The sequence below is a fragment of the Stegodyphus dumicola genome, chromosome 3, assembly GCF_044657685.1.
Source record: "Stegodyphus dumicola isolate Sdum_Otavi_A_Nest chromosome 3, ASM4465768v1".
Classification (NCBI taxonomy): Eukaryota; Metazoa; Arthropoda; class Arachnida; order Araneae; family Eresidae; genus Stegodyphus; species Stegodyphus dumicola.
In genome coordinates this window covers 34786395-34803465 of record NC_140770.1, presented here as the reverse complement: position 1 = coordinate 34803465, position 17071 = coordinate 34786395, and the positions used below count along the sequence as shown (strand labels likewise).

General features: G+C 33.9%; 1 long non-coding RNA gene across 1 annotated transcript; it reads left to right on the top strand.

Moving 5' to 3' along the window:
• The first annotated feature begins 1424 nt into the window (after positions 1 to 1424).
• LOC146997957 (uncharacterized) lies at positions 1425 to 14540 on the top strand. Its single transcript, XR_015039971.1, has 3 exons — positions 1425 to 1605; positions 4523 to 4632; positions 14056 to 14540. It is a non-coding gene; the product is annotated as an uncharacterized LOC146997957 (long non-coding RNA).
• The last annotated feature ends 2531 nt before the right edge of the window (positions 14541 to 17071 follow it).

Sequence of the window (17071 nt, the reverse complement as noted above, 5' to 3'; positions counted from 1 at the left end):
TACAAATCGCTATTATCCATTACACTATGAATGTTTCTTTCATGCGAGAGTGTCCCTTTTTCGATTTCTGTGGAACTGTCGTGTGTCGAAATACTATCAGAATCTTGTCAAGCGAGCTTCTGAATGTAAACAAAGAATACCCCGTCTGGTGACCCAAGCTTCAAAGCAGTGCTTCACTTCTAGCGCGGAATGGCCCCTCCTCCCTTTCCTACCTCCATGTTTAGACCAATCAGAGCCAGACTGACAACTCGCCTCCGTTTGTTTGCAAAATGGGTATCGAAGTGCCAGTTGCAATTCTTGAAGTTTCCAACGAATTAATTTCTGTTCTAGGCGACAAAAAAGAAGAAGAAAAGGGAATTAATTACATGACTGTATAAGCTCGCCCTGATCAATTGGGAGCATTAAATCAACTTTTAAATGAACTTCGGGGGGAGGATATCCAAAGTTACAAAAACTTCATCAGAATGGGTGTAGGATAGTTTGAACTTTACTGGAAATTATCACTCCACTTATTCAGGGAGGAAAAAAAAAAAGAAAAAAGTTCTTTCGAGATGCTCTGTCAGCATAATTAAATGGCAGATAGCACTTCGGGTTTTTTTTTTTTTTTTTTTTTTTTCTTTTTCTTTTAGGGCGGGTGACTCGTACAGTTCTCTGCAATATTCATTTCGAGTGTGCGAAAGTGCACACTCAGCATATTTATTCCAGAGGTGTTTGAGGCCATTTTTTTTTGCGTATGAGGTTGAGCGAAAATGATTTGTCTTTTGCTTGAACTCTACAACACCCTCAAATTTTAACATGTTAATAAGATCTTCATACACCTTCTGACAGGGATTTTTATTTTAATACTTCGGACTATTCGTTTATAAATAAAACCTAATTTGTTGTTGAAATAAAAAGAGAAGTCTATAAACAAAATTTTAGATTATATTTGTGAGGCGTAAGTGACCATAGATAAAAACTGGTTTTTCGAAATTTATATCAACAAAAATCAAAATGTTTGCCCTCTCATTTATTTTTTAATTGAAAACTGTATTTTATTGGGTAGTTGAATAACATATAATTTAATTGTTTTCTGATTAAAGAAAATTCAGAAATAAATTTATTTAAAATAAATATTTTAAATCTCATGCCCTAATTTAATTTTCTTCTATGTTGTTTTCTACAATACCAAAAACTTAAAAAATTCATTCTGATCAGATTCAGACACCGATAATTTCTAAATATTATAACAAAATTTCCAAAATTATTTGGTAAATTACTATACTATATACATTTATTATTTTGTAAATTACTATAATAATATTTATAAATGTTGTTTATCTTTTGCTTCTACGTTTTCCGAATTACCTTTATAATATTTGTAAGATTCTGTTTATATTTTAGAGAAAAACTAAATAAATAATCTTTTCGCAGCGAGAAGCACAATACCAGAATCTTCTTAAAGAAGCTGAAAAACTGAACGTATCTAATCTAGAAAAAGATGCCAAAATATCTGAATTAACGCAGATGATTTATGTTTTAAAAAAAGAATTTGTGCTCTTTATACAAAACTGCAAAAGCAGAAATTGAAAGTAAAGATGATCTACTCCAGCAGGCACATCAGAAGTGAGTATCGTTTATGTAGTATTTTTAGTAGCAACAACTTCTAAGTAAAATTTACTGATCTAACTTTTGATATGTGTTAAATTAATTGCGTTATTTCTGACATTTTATTCTAAATTCAGAATATTCAATAAAACTATTAATTTCTTCAAATTACTTTGCTAAATATTCATTTTAATAATGCGAATTTCTATGTAAATACTATTATATTCTGGAATCCTTCTATTTACAAATAAAAACGAAGTATTTCCTAGTGAAAATGCAACGTCAGCAATAATAATTGTTTAGTATTCTGCGATAATAAATTAGAATAAATCATGTAAAGAGGATGTGTAATAGTAAAAACTATAATTAACTAAATTCAAACGATTTTGGAGGCTTGAAAGTTAAACATTTTTTTAAGAATTCATTTTAAAATCTTACATGTGAAATAAGTTTTCAAATTTAAAATTTGGTAAATTAAAATTAAAGATTTGAAAATGGGAAATAAATATAATTAAATTAATAAAGAATGATCCAACCTAGTTCTTTGTCTAGGGTACAGACTAGCCTGAGAGTAAGCCTTCCTTCATTTAATAAGTAAAAAATAAAAATATCCGCCTGTGCGGAGGGATGCCTTCCTGGAGGAATTTTAAGGAAAACTAGCTCGTATCTACGTTACACAGAGAGAAATTACGAAATCCTATACAGCAAGCCCGTTCGCCAGGATTCGAGTATACACTGACTACCAATAAGTATTTGGACACCTGTGATAGAAAAGAAAAACTAACTTTATTCAAAATCAATAGTTGGTAGAGCCTCCACGAGAGGTAATTACAGCGTGGACCCTCCGGGGCATACTTTCCACAAGTCTTTGTATGACAGCTAGTGGTATTTTCTTCCACTCGGCTTGGAGAAGACATAGAAGTTCCTTCACCAATTTTGCACGGGTAGTGCACCCCTGAATTCGGCGATGCAACTCGTCCCAGAGGTTCTCGATAGGGTTCAGGTTCATTCGATGAACTCCATTGGCACCATACCAAGGCTTGGTTAACGTCGAAACATGACAACAGGCATTTTCGTCCTGAAAGTAACAGGGGTCCAACCCGCAAAACTGCCACAACGTAGGAAGCACATTGTCATCCAAAATAGTGCAGTAGGCATCGGAGTTGAGCTTACCATGAATGGGGACCAAGGGTCCCAGCCGATACCAGGAGAAACATCCCCAGACCACAATTCCACCTCTGCCGAACTTGACTGTTGGCACAATGCATTCTGGCAGGAGAAGTTCTCCAGGTAGATGTCAAACCCAGACCCTGCCATCCGAACGGTAAAGGGTGAACCTTGATTCGTCACTCCAAAGTACCCGTTTCCACTGATCTGCGGTCAAATTTCGATGTGCTTTGCACCACATTAACCGAGAAGCGCGATTGGACTTTGTGATCAAAGGCTTATGGGCAGCAGCACGACCATGAAAACCAAGCAGATGTGCTTCCTTACGGATAGTATTCATTGAAACAATACTCCCGGATGCTTGTTGAAACTCGCGGATGAGGGCCATCGGTTGGGTTCGGTTCTTCCGAATTTCTCTGGACAGCACTCTTCGGTCTCTATCTCCCAGTTTCGTTGGTCTGCCGACTCGGGGCACATTCCGACAATCACCGCTCACCTTCCACTTCTTAATCACACAGGCCACTGTCGATTTTGGGTACTTCAGATTGCTAGATTTGTCCCTTAAGGATCGGTCACATTTGTGATACCCGATAATTATACCTTTCTCGAAATCAGAGAGCTCCGAACTGCGAGGCATCTTGCATGCGACTAAAGCCGATGCTGTTTCCTACACGATATATACCGGCGGAGTCCGTGACGTACCTTGGAACCGCAGATATCGTCATTTGCATAGGTGTCCAAATACTCATTGGTAGTCAGTGTAGATCATCAGGCATTTAGAAACTTTATTTATCATCAGTATTAGAGACTCCGCTCGCTCATTGGTGATCCTATGAGATTTCCAGACACTGCACCCAATTTTATTATAAATGAATATAAATTATAATAATTTATTATAAATGAATATTAATTTTATGTTGAGTATTTCACCTGGAAAAAAGAATGCGCAATGTATGCCAGCGTTTAATGATAATAAATTTCAAACTAGCTGCTACGCGGCCAGCCCTCGTCTGGCTTTTAAATGTACCAGAAAAATCCCTAAAGGAAAAATGCCAAAAATTAAATTTAAAAACTGCACAGAATTTTACTCTGCAGAACAACTACAAAAAAACAAACAATAGCAAAAAAAACAGAAATTTTAATAAAAGTGTGTTATAAAAAAATTACAATGAAATAAGCAATAAATCTCATATTTTCAAGAGAAAACAGTCAGAAGTCCAGTATCCAAAGCAATGAATGAAAAACTGTTGCCAAAACCACATTTCTAAAAGAATGAAACTATCATCAGAAAGCAATAACCAATCGAAATTGTGCTTTGTGGATGATATCCTACCTATACTTTAAGATATATATTGTGTGTGTGATTATGGCAAAGCCTCCAGGGCTATCTGCCTAAGGGGAGGGATGCCTTCGTGGAGGACTTTCTGAGGGAAACTGGCTCGTATACACGTTACACATGGGAAAAACCACGAAACCGCCCATGCAGCCAGCCCGTTCGCGGGGTTCGAACCTCGGACCGAACTACCAGTGTTCAGCGACTTTACCGCTCGGCCGCTGGTGGGCACACAGATATATATTGTGAAATATTTCTGAATAATTTAAATATTGAAACTGCTCTTTTACTTATAATTATATATAATAAATAAAAACAGCTTAGTTTAATAAAACCCTAAGGAATCAAGTGTGTTTAGCTTCAATTGTGCTAGTCATTTTCCTTTATTTTGACAGACGGAAATTGGTCAAGATTTCTATGTAATATATCTTTCAGATTAAATGAAGTTGTATGTCAAAACAGAAAGCTACATCTCACCTCTTCGGAAGCAAAGTCAAGTCACGTAGATAAGCAGAGTCTTAGTTCACATTACAGAAATATTTCAGGTAAAATCATGTTTTGTCACATCTCAAGATTTGTTACTAGATTTAGGAAGAAAGTTCACACTGATTTTCTACTGTTTCGCTTCCTTGTACGAAGTAAAGGAAGTGTTCTAATCACTAAAAATTCCGGGTACCATATTTCAAAGAAAATATCCATTTTGACTGCTATCGAATGCAATTTAATAATGTTTTTGCGTGAAATCTGTACGTAAGGACAGGAAAAAGGACTCTTTTTACCCAAACGAATTATAAAACCGATTTAAATTGGATTCAGAAGAGATTTTTTTTCGTGGCGTTTGTACGTATGTATGTATGTATCTCGCATAACTCAAAAACGAGTAGCCTCAGAACTTTGAAATTTTGTATATAGGACTGCTATAACATGTAGTTCTGCACCTTCCATTTTGGTTGCAATCGGCCGCATTAAAAGTATATATATATATATAAGAAATGTTCTCTATTCGTATAAAGCTAATATAAATTTAAAATTTTAGTAAGAAATTTTAATTGCAAAAATAAAAAATTAATTATTGCTGCGAACTAATTTGCAATATCATTTAAATTCTAAGAGCATATGTAAATTAAGTGCACATATCTAAAACCATGAAAAATATATAATTCCAAAAAAGTTTATTTTAGGTTTGCATGTATAATTCGTGTGGGGGGAAGTTTTCAATAGGCAAGAGTTTCTAAATTGCTTTGGTTTTCTACTCTTAATTACACTGGTTATCATAAATTAAGAAAAAATCACAAAAATCACGATTACTGGAAAAGTTACATGTAAAATTTGATGAAACTTACCCACAATATAAAACACACAGTAAGGTATCAAATAACATAAAAAGAAATTACCAGACAGATGTGGTAGTATAGAAATTAGCACATGTATAAAATGAACAAATCGAAGGTGTCAGTTTGCTATAAGAAAAGTAACTTCAATATGGAATATGATCGCCTCTAGAAGCAATACAGCACATACAGCGATGAGTGATGCTTTCAATTATGCGGTCTATCAGTTCCATAGGAAGCCCGACAAGGGCGGATTGTGAGCAGCTCGACCCTCCCTAAAGCATCCCAAACGTGCTTGATAGGATTCAAGTCCGGAGATCGGGCTGGCCACTCCATGCGCATAATTGTTTCCTGTTGAAGATAATCATCTAGGATGCGAGCCCTGTGTGGTCTTGCGTTGTCGTCCTGTAATAGGAAAGCATCACCTATTGCTCCGGTATATGGGCGCACATAAACATCAAGGATGTCATCCCTATAAATCTGAGTATTCACAGTTACCCTTGGAAAGACATGGGGGTCTGTGCGTCCACCCAAAGAGATGCCACCCCAAACACAGACACTGCCTCTTCCGTATGCATCTCTTTCACAGATGTTTGACGGATGATGACGGGTTCTAGGTTCTCTTCATATCAAATAACGCCTACTATTGCTTTCTAGACTAAACCTGGGGTCATCCGTAAAGAGAACCGCCCTTCATTGATCAGTCGTCCAGTTGACATGTTGTCGTGCCCAATGAAAACGGTCCCTCCTATGGCGTGACGTGAGCGGCACACAAATGGCTGGTCGCCTCGCATACAGACCATCTTCGTGAAGCCTTCTACGCACAGTTGACGTTGACACGAACCTTCCGGTGGCTGCAGTAAAGGAGGATCTAAGAAGAGTCGAAGTAGCGGTTCTATTCCTACGTGCACATAATGTCAAATATCAATCATCGGCACTCGTCGTAGCAGTTGGCCGTCCTTGGCTGAACCTCCTAGATGCCGAATCTGTGGTTTGAAATTGCCTCCAAAGTCTATGAACCACAGAAGGACTCACATTTACCCATCTGGCCACTTCTGTTTGACTTTATCCTGCCTCTAGTCTCCCAATGGCTCTCCATCGCAGATCTGCAGGCAAATGATGCCTGGAGGTCATTCTTACGAATTGGCTATCTCAGATTTCTGATGTTACTGTCACAGTGAAATATGTGGGCTTGCTCTCAAACATAGACTTTTATGCTCCTCGCAGATGACGTATTCCGAAAGCAGCGCCACTAATTTGCATATCGCAGTTTTACTCAGCTACTCTTACTTGGCAACATATTCAAATTTTACACGTTTGGTTTATTTTTGAGGGAGTTATCGCTATTTTTGTGATTTTCCCTTAATTTATGATAACCAGTGTACATTACATTTAATTAATATTAATAGAAATAATAATTAATATTAATATTAATAGAACGCATTTAATTAATATTAATATTAATAGAATGCACTAATTATAATGCTAGTTGGGTTTCAAGGAAGTTATATCGAAACATAATTAACCTGTTGCATTCGAATCTATTGAATTATTTACTACTATTATTGAATCTAAATTATCTACTATTTATTGAATCTCCCAATACCAAAAATACTTAAATAAAAATAAATTAATTTAAAAAAATCTGAAAGGTTTCAGATTTTAAATTACGTCTAAAGGGGTGCTTTTTAACGTTTTGTGTGTTACCTTTATTTATTAAATATCATGTTCTTTGCACTTAAACCATAAAATTCAGTTCAATAGTAATGTCGCAAAATAGTTTTAAAATGAGCCCATCTTTAGAATTTCCGATACACAGACAGTTCCGCGTTTTGGAGATACTCGTAAAAAGGTTTTTTTCTTCCCCCCCCCTCCGCAGACTGTTGCCATTGCTCGCATTGAAATCCTTGAGTTTGTTAATTGAAAATTCGTTAAAGTTTTACAAAATAGGAAATCGATAATAAAACAAATTCCAAATTTGGTCTTCCACATGCTCATATAAAGTAAGATAATTACGTCTTTCAAAATTCGATGGCTCTATGTACCCTTGTTTTATCACAATGTGAGAAATAGACATACATTTATGCAGATTTTTCATTATTTAATTTCTTCAAATATAATGCAGGACTCTAACATTGGGTGGCAACAGTTTGAAAAGTGAAACGGACATTTATAGTGATTCACCGCAAAATCGCAAAACGAAATTAATAGTCTTTCAGGGACAAAAGTCCCTTTGGTCTAAAAATCTGAAAGCTTTCGGATTTTACATTACGCCCAAAGGGGCGGTTTTTAACGTTTTATGGGTTGCTTTTATTTATTAAATATCATGTTCTTCGTACTTAAACCATAAAATTCAATTCAACAGCAATATTGCAGAATAATTTTAAAATGACCTTATATTTAGAATTTTCGATACACAGTCTCGCGCGCTAGAGATTTAAAAAAAAAAAAAAAAAAAAATCGTTCAGTGTTGCCATTGCTGGCTTTAAATCGTTGACTTTGTTAATTAAAAATTCGCTAAAGTATTACAAAGTATGAAATCGATATTCGGCCCATATTCGGTGGAGGATTACGTTATTCAAAATTTGATGGCTCTATATGCCGTTGTTTTATCACAATGCGAGAAACATACATAAATTTTTGCAGAGTCTTAATTTTTTTTTAATTTCTTTAAATATAAGACATGGCAATGATATTTGGTTGTAATAGTCTGAAAAATGAAACGGACATTTAAAGTTTTCAACGCAAAATGCGAAAACGAAATTAGTACCGTTTCCGGCCTAACACCCTTTGGGCTAGAAATAAATAAAGCTAAATTAAATTTACATTGGATTTAAAATTACTGACCAGACCTTTTTGTAGATGATACATTGAAAAAATATCAGTAAAGTATTATTCTTAATTCTTTGTTTTCCTTTCGAGTACATAGTGATATTGATATTAAAAGAATGTTTTATTTTCCAATTATTCGTATCATTGTTACTCAAGGTATTAAAGGCAGTTTTCTTAGTTTCTTTTTAATTTTTTTTTTATGGTTGTATCCGAATGCTACGGGTTAGATTTCGTGATTAAAAAGACCGTATAAGTTTTTATTTGAGTTTACCCAGTTATTATGTTGCCTTTTCTATAAGGTCTACTTTCCTCAGCTTTCACCAGGCAGTAATTTAATGTAAAAGTGAGCTTTTAAGGTCTAAAATTCAACAGAGAGAGTTTGACAGTCACTCTTCTTCGGTTTTTCTGCTATTGCGGTTTGATTATCAGCTTAAGCTCTTGTTAGCCGCAGTTACTTTACGAACATTTAGTCAAGGGTGAGAAAAGTTTTACTTAAGCATGTACTTTGCACTCTATACAATTTGAACTTGTGTTCCGCATGCTAGTGGAGTTCTACTTTAAGCACTGATTTTGTGTAAATACCAGGTCGACGGGTAAATAAACAGTTTTACTTTGAACTTTGGTTGTTATAGTTGTCCGCTGGCAGCTCCTTATGGTTATTCAAAATTGATTTCGCATTTTAGGGAATTTAGTATAATCATGTATTGATATTCATAATACATGATTATACTAAATTCTCTAAAATTCGAAACTGAGTGGATTTCACAGCTATATTCCTACATAATATTCAATGCCTGTTATTTAAAAATGGGCCTTCGTTTTTATTGTAAACCTGTTATGGAAATAACCCCATTGAAACCTTCCTCTTTAGTGTGATTATTACAGTTCATTATATTATTATATTCATTGTGCTCCCAGTACTTATTATAATCGTCTTATTATGTTTATCTGTATACTAATTATGTTTATCTGTTATTTTTGTTACACTAAAGCAGATTGTTCAATTTAAGTTGTGAATTTCAAATTGCATTGAGACTACACTGTAATCTCTTTTATGTCCTAAATCATTATCACTACATAGTATAAAACAAAGTCGCTTTCTCTGTCCCTATAATCCCTATGTATGCTTAAATCTTTAAAACTACGCAACGGATTTTGATGCGGTTTTTGTTTTTTAATAGATAGAGTGATTGAAGAGAAAGGTTTATATGTATAATAACATCTATTAAATAGTGGAGAAATACTGTTATTTTTTAGGTTTCTAATGCGATGTCGTAAATAATTGCATTTTTTCCGCTTACATTGCAAACGCAGGCTGAACCCTACGAGATTTATCAAAATAATGTACTAAGTATTGTACACACTGAAAAGGTCTACAGATTTAAAAATTGCGGGACGTAGCGTTTGCGGCGGTGCCGGCCGGCCGGGGCGGCGGGAGCGTGCCTAAAAATAGCGCGTCGGAGGCCGCGGTTCTCCTTATAGCACTTTGAATTTAGCAGCGATCGAACGCGTTTATTATCGGAGCTCTCTAGCTTTCAGCGCGACAACGTATCAGTAATTATAAGATAAATAATTGCATGATAGTAGTTTTAAAATATAAATGATATTCTATTCTAAGGTTAATTTTTAAATCGCACTTATAGTAATTATAAGTACATAAGGTTAGATAAGATTAGATTAAATTAAACCATAATTTATGGATTGGAATTTTCTATTAAGATCTTGGTCAAAATTTAGAGTTAAATCAATTTAATATTAGGGAAATTATTTTCAAAAATCGTAATTTAAGGTGAGGTATGTAAGTTCAGAAAAAGATTATGAACTGCGATTCATTGTTAAAATATCCATTAATATTTTATACCCGTGCGAAGCCGGAGCGGGTAGTTTTTAATAAATACTGGTTGCAGGGCGTAGGGTGGTATTGCACGATGTACCATAATAAGTAAATTCTGAGATAATTTGGAAATCTTCCGTTGCCTATTTCCTCAGCCATTCTTTGTAAATTTTTATAAATCTCTCTCTCTCTTTTTTTTTTTTTTTTTTTTTTTTTTTTTTTAAAGCCCAAAGGGCGTTAGCCCAGAAGGGCTATTAATTTCGTTTTGGCATTTTGCGTTAAAAACTTTAAATGTCCGTTTTACTTTTCAAAGTGTTGTTGCCAAATATTATCCCCCTGTCTTATATTTAAAGAAATTAAATAATGAATAATCTGCATTAATGTATGTATGTTTCTCGCATTGTGATAAAACAACGGCACCCAGAGCCATCAAATTTTAAATAATGTAACCTTAAACTAAATATGGGCATCTGGAAGCCCGAATTTAGAATTTGAAATTTGCTTTATTATTGATTTCATATTTTGTAACACTTGATTAACAAACTCAACGATTTCAAAGCGAGCAATGGCAACACTGCACGGGGGGAAAAATTATGTCCAGCGCGCGAGACCATCTATCGGAAATCCTAAACACATATGCTGTTTTCAGAGTCGTAGCTAGGGATTTCAGCGCCCAGAGACAACTGAAGATTTCGTGACACAACTGAAGATTACTGAAGATTCAACAACTGCTTGCCAAAGATGGAAAATATGTAATTCTAAAATGTCGTAACATCAGTTTGGCGCCCCTTGGTTTCTGCGCCCGGGGACAGATGCCCCCCTCTAGCTACGCCCCTGGCTGTTTTATATACTATTTTGTGATATTGCTGTTGAATTTGTGTGGCTTAAGTGCGAAGAACATGCTATTCAATAAATAGAGGTAACACAGAAAATGTTAAAAAAAAGGCCCTTTGGGCATAATGTGAAATCTGAAACCTTTCAGATTTGTTTTATTATCTTTTTTTTTTTTTTTTTTTTTTTTAAGAGTTAGTACGGAAAGGCACTACCAGTTGGCCCGTGGTACATCGCTGGTGTCCCCCATAATTTTACCTTAATTCTGTTATGAAATCTAAAATACCTGAATCTGTTGTGAAATAATAATAGGATCCGGAAGAATGTACTTTAAAAATACTGAATAAGATATTTTGCCTTAAAAATTAACCCTTATGATGGAAAATATGTAAGTGTCAACATGTTAATAAATTCAGTTGAACGTAGTTCTGTTATGACATGCAATCACATAAAACCTCTTTGAATGGCATTATTGCCGGAAACAAACGGATGCATCAGCAGGTGTGGCAGAATCTTTTCTTTTGAACAAATAGCTCTAAGCATCCAGACACATATCTGAGTTGGGAAGAAAATAAGTATCATTTGCAGAAAATAATTTTAGCTGCTTTTTTACACACTTGTAAACTGCGTTTAAAATGTCTGCATCTTATTGGAAATTGTTGTACCTGTAGAACCTTTCTGAAAATCTCCAAATAATTTTATCAGGACTACAAGGAAGATGGTGCAGCGTATTTCACCCTTTCTTTCCTACTTACTTTGTGGGTTATCAGCAAGAAACGAATCTTAGTTTTCATGCTTTGGGATCTAAATTGCCAACACTTTTCATATAGTTAATTACCAGAAAAATCAATATAAATAGCATGCTAGGCAAATTGTCGGAAAAATTCTACATAAATGAAAGAGTGGAAGACATAAACTTTCTTCTCAAAAATCTAGGACAAATAAGAATTTTGTATTCAGAAATAAGTGAGTACTTGATGAAAGAATCTTATGTAATACCTCTTATTGCTGTGATCAGCTCTTAGTACACAGAAAAGCCACATAATAATTTGGAAACTTGAAGTTACCTAAAACAGTACAAAATAGTCCAGAAGGTGTTGCAGAATGGAGTGTATGTTTCCCTTTGATATCATAACCTTAATTTTAATCATGTTACGATGGATCAAGATAAACATATTGATATTTCAAAATAAAATTTGAAGTCATTGTCTCAGAAATTTAGCACTCAAAATACATCGAATTCTGGACATATGCAACTCGCTTACAGTGAACTTTCCGCTAACGTCAGTCTAAGTTGTTATTTGTAATATGTTCGCTTAGGAACATGTAAATGAAAGCCTTCATTTACGGTGAAACAAAAAAACTCTAGAAAAGAAAATGTAAAAACTGTACGTTACTTGAAAATAAATCTTTTCGGGAAAGTTTCGATTATACTCAGAAAAATACTACACTTTAATGTGCATTCATTAAGCAAATTAAAGGTCAAAAAAATGTTTCTCGGATGTGTTGAAATCATTCGCAGTGGCCCGCTATTAAAGCTGGCAGGCTTAAGTGAAAGTGGTTAAAAGTACTGATTAGAATTCATAAGGATTTTGTCCTAATTGGTTACTAAAAACTGTGAGACTCTATTTTATAGATATTGCGTATAAGTATTTTTATATTTAATGAATTCTATGATGTTCGAGCATTGACGGTGTTATTAATATTCTCTGAAGTTTTTATGATGCTTCGTGCTTTCGGATTGAGTTTGGAAACGGATGAAAATTATTACCGCAGTTACTTATGGAAACCTAGGCCCTGCATAACGAATGTTGTTGCAGAATGAATCAGATTTGTTGTGCAAGGCACCAGCGTATTTAATACGTCTTGTTCATCTCCTCCAAGGTTAAATTTGCTTATTCTCAAGAAATAGCTTAAACCATTTCACTGTTTTACAAAATTGAATTATTTGCTTCTTTTTCTTTCCTCCAAATTTTGCCTCGAAAACTGACTTCAGAAATGTTTCTTTTCCCCCTTTCACCAGCTGTCTATTCAGAAAAATTCCATTCAAGGATGTTGAGTAACGTCTCTTTACCAGGGAGAAAAAATTATATTGTGTTAACTAGTTTCTTATCTGAAAACTTAACAAAGACGAGCCCCTAAAGGCATGAGCAATAGTTTTATTGCAATGCCTGTTGAAATGGACCAGAAGTTCTTTCCTTTTTTCCATCTTTGTATGATCCTCTTAGGAATCGCCGATAATTAATTATGAAGATCAAATTAGATGCAAAAATTTCAAACTTAACAACATTCCAAGCTACACACGTGCGTATCCCCGAGCGTTCGACAACTGACTGCCTTTGCTTTATTAGGATCTTAGAAGAGAAAATTTTACTCTGTAATCAGGTGCTGCCATCTCTCGGCTATACTGGGGTTGAATTGGTAGGATGTTCTTTTAAAGACTTTTTCAAATAGAGTAAACCACAACAATCCTAATACCACTCCCGTTGTGGAGAGAGCGTGTCTAATTAGGCCATCATTCAACTCTTTTCATTTTCTCTGCATTCTGGCGTGTTGAATAATAGAAAATAAATAAAATAAATATTTATATCTATGGAAAGAACACAAGGCCCAACTTTCTATCAGTTTTACTTGAGTTGTTTTAAAAGCAGACGATATTTAACTATGTCAGACAATAATTTAGTTTAAATGAACTGAAGAGAAATAATTCTTTAAATAAAAATGTTTTAATAAAAATGTTATATATTTTTCTTTCCTTTATTATAATCATTCTAAAATATACAAACAGCTTAGTTTTTTTTTTTTCCTTCTGTGAGAAAAACCTGTTAAAAGGCACATTGGCATATTTCTTTTTCCTTTAATGTCATATAATAGGTTCAAATTACGAACGGCAGACGAGTCTGTTTTGCGGTTACGATCCAGCCCACATTTAACCCCGACGACTGTGTGCTGCTGATGCTCGACAATACTTTTCAAATCGACCATTCTGTCTCGAGGGAAATGGTGAAATGTTAATAATTACTTGAAGTGAATATTACTGTTTTACTTAATCGTATTTCAATACACTGCAAGCAAATGTACTATTTTTGTTCTTTCATTTTTTTTTTTTTTTTTTTTTTTTTTTTTTTTTTCCATAACAGATTCAGGACAAGATACAAAATATAAAAATGTAGCGAAAAGGAAAAGTCAGGATTTTCATAACAGCCCTCTTTTTGCAACGCCTTTAAATAATGGTATCTCTTCTGTTCAAGATGGAAAAGGAGATCTGAAATATGTTGAGAGAAAGAGATTCCAGGCATCTTCGGAAAATTCTTCCTCTAATCAAGGTTCCAGATATAATCGTGGAAAAGAAAACTTTCAGAAGAATGATTCTATATATAACATTTCCAAAACAACAAAGGAAGACGTACTGAAGCTATATCGGTATCAAAATGCGAAAGTGCCTTTCTTGGTCAAAAGAAAGTTCGGACTTTTGCATAATTGCAAGAAGAATTAGAAGAAAAAACTGTTTGAAGAATATAGCAGTAAAAGCATAATATCTACACCTACACTATTTAACTCTGATAGAGGCTTATTATGTATGAAATATGTGTAATTAAAGAAAATGATTACAAGCATACAAATAATAAAATATATTTATTTAATCAGAGTGGAGAATAATTTAATAATTACCTGGGCTTCAAGATATAAAATTCTTAAAGCATAAAATTAAAACTGAAATTATATTTGTTGAAATTAGAATTATGTTTGTTATATATGTACAGATTTATTAAATAGGTTTCAGACTGAGTATTTCATTTATAAATTGGGAATTGCACTGGGGACTCCATATCAGATTACATTAAAAAGTCTGGAAACATTTTTAAAATATGAAATTGAGTGATTTATGACATCTCTTTCAACACTGTGGCCGTCGTAGTTTTTATATCTTCGCATGAAAAGTCTGTTTTTGCATAGCTACACTTTGAATTTTGAGGTTGCTCAGAAATCGCCTGAAATGAGTTCATATGATGTGGTAGGTGTTCTAGTACCATCCATTTCTTATAAAAAATGCCAGTTCTGAGGCAGACTGAATTTTTTCCTCTCATTCTACCACAGAAATCTGTTTACACAATGATATTTTTTTCTTCCTTTTATTTCCCCCCGGTAATAGGGTTGTCATTCACTTTGTCTAAGCAATATCATGTTTTTAAAAAAAATATCTGTTTACCTTTTTTCTTTTAAATGCTTATTTATACAATACCCCTTTTCTTCAGAGATAAACCTATGCATAAACATGTGTATATGTTTTTTTTTTTTTTAATTCATTAAATTAAAGTTGGAATTTACGTGAATATAAATTAAAGTCAATCACTTTCAAAGATTTTCTGTAAAATAAAAGAGATCTAAATCGATGCTATGTTCTTTCTCGCATTTTCAGTTAGGACACATAGAAATACTACACTGCATATTTCTATGCTACTGACCACTTCATCGGAGACACTCAAAGTTCTCTTTCTTCCCCAACCCATTATTTCTACTAATAATATATGTTCTTCTAAAATTTTGTATCATTTTAGATATATATAAAAAACTAAACACTCCAGATAACAGAAATTCAAGATATTCTATATTTTCAAGGATTTAGTTTCAATACTGTTAATGTTTTTGTATTTATTTAGCTATTTTTAGTAGAATTTGTAATTAAAATTGTTTTATATTCCCGTGCAATGCAGCACGAGACTCATTTGAAGAGAAAGCTACGCCGGAAATATTTAAATACAGGAAGCACGCGCATTTAACATTTTAATAAATATATATCTCGTAATTGTACTCTTTTGCTATCCAGAAAAATCGAGAAAATACTAGAATATTCTCGTGCAGGATTAAAAAGCTTATAAAAGCTGAAGGAAAACATCTCAATTCAGTTGCTTACTTAGTGCTGTTATTGACTGTAGCGAATTCGCAGTGAGATCGGATTAGCTTTCTCTGTTTTGAATTGGAGTTCTGTTCAACGTTTTAGTAGTTCAAAATATAACTAATGTGAGATATTGCGATATTGTACGAATATCTCTGAGGAAATTTCAGCATTTTGTTTTATTTCTTGGGATAAGTGTGTTCCTAGTTCTCAGTTTTCCTATGTCAATACTTCTCTGAAATTTGCCTTTATTACACACATTTTGGAACGTTTGTATGTAGTCTTAGCCATATTTGCAGAAACAAGTAAAAATGGAGTTCTAAGCGAAACTGGAGTGAAGATCATGGCAGTTGTATAGAAGTGTTATATACGATAGTAAATGTTCACCACTTTGTCCATCCCATAAACTCAATCCTACTAAATAATGTCTTTAAAAATTTAAACACAACAAAACAAATTTATTCTACAAAATAATAATAAGAATAACTTTTTACAACAGTTGCCACTGAAAGCAAAACTAAAGGGAAAATAAAACTACACTGGTTGAATGTATATGAACAATGCTATACTTAACATACTTTCCCCTTTTGATAACAGGATTTTTATCAAAACAAATATTTAATTAAACTAAAATTTAAAAGTCCATTTTAAATTCACTTAAAAGTCTATTTTAAAGTTCAAAAAGTCCTTAAATCTAGAACGTACTTTTATAGCTAGACCACTTCTAGTAACTCTTTCAGTATCGCTTGAAGGACTTGTATGGATATTTTCTTCTTCAATATCTGCCTTTTCAGGGCTTCCTTCAGATTCTGGTTGTATTTCCAATGGATATAAGCGTTGAATTGGTCTTAGCATCTATCCATTCGATGCCTTAATTTTAACCATTCTGACGTTATTGTCTTTACCGGGATACAATTTGACTATTCGTCCCAAAGGCCAAAAGGTTCGCCTCTTATTTTCATTCTTAATTAAAACTATGTCCCCAACTTTTAATTCATAAGATGACTTCTTATTTGTTTGTTCGAGCATGAGATTTCCTAGGTATTCTACTCTAAAACATTTTCTCAACTCTTCCCGAATTCTTTGCTGGTACCGTAACCTTCTCTTTAAATTTATCTTGCCCATATGGTCAAGATCTGGTACACCAACTTCTGGAATTTCTTGGAGGAACATTGCAGGAGTAATTGGTTTTTAACTCATCCGAATCTTCGTATACATAAGTTAATGGTTTCGAATTAACTGTAGCTTCACATTCACAA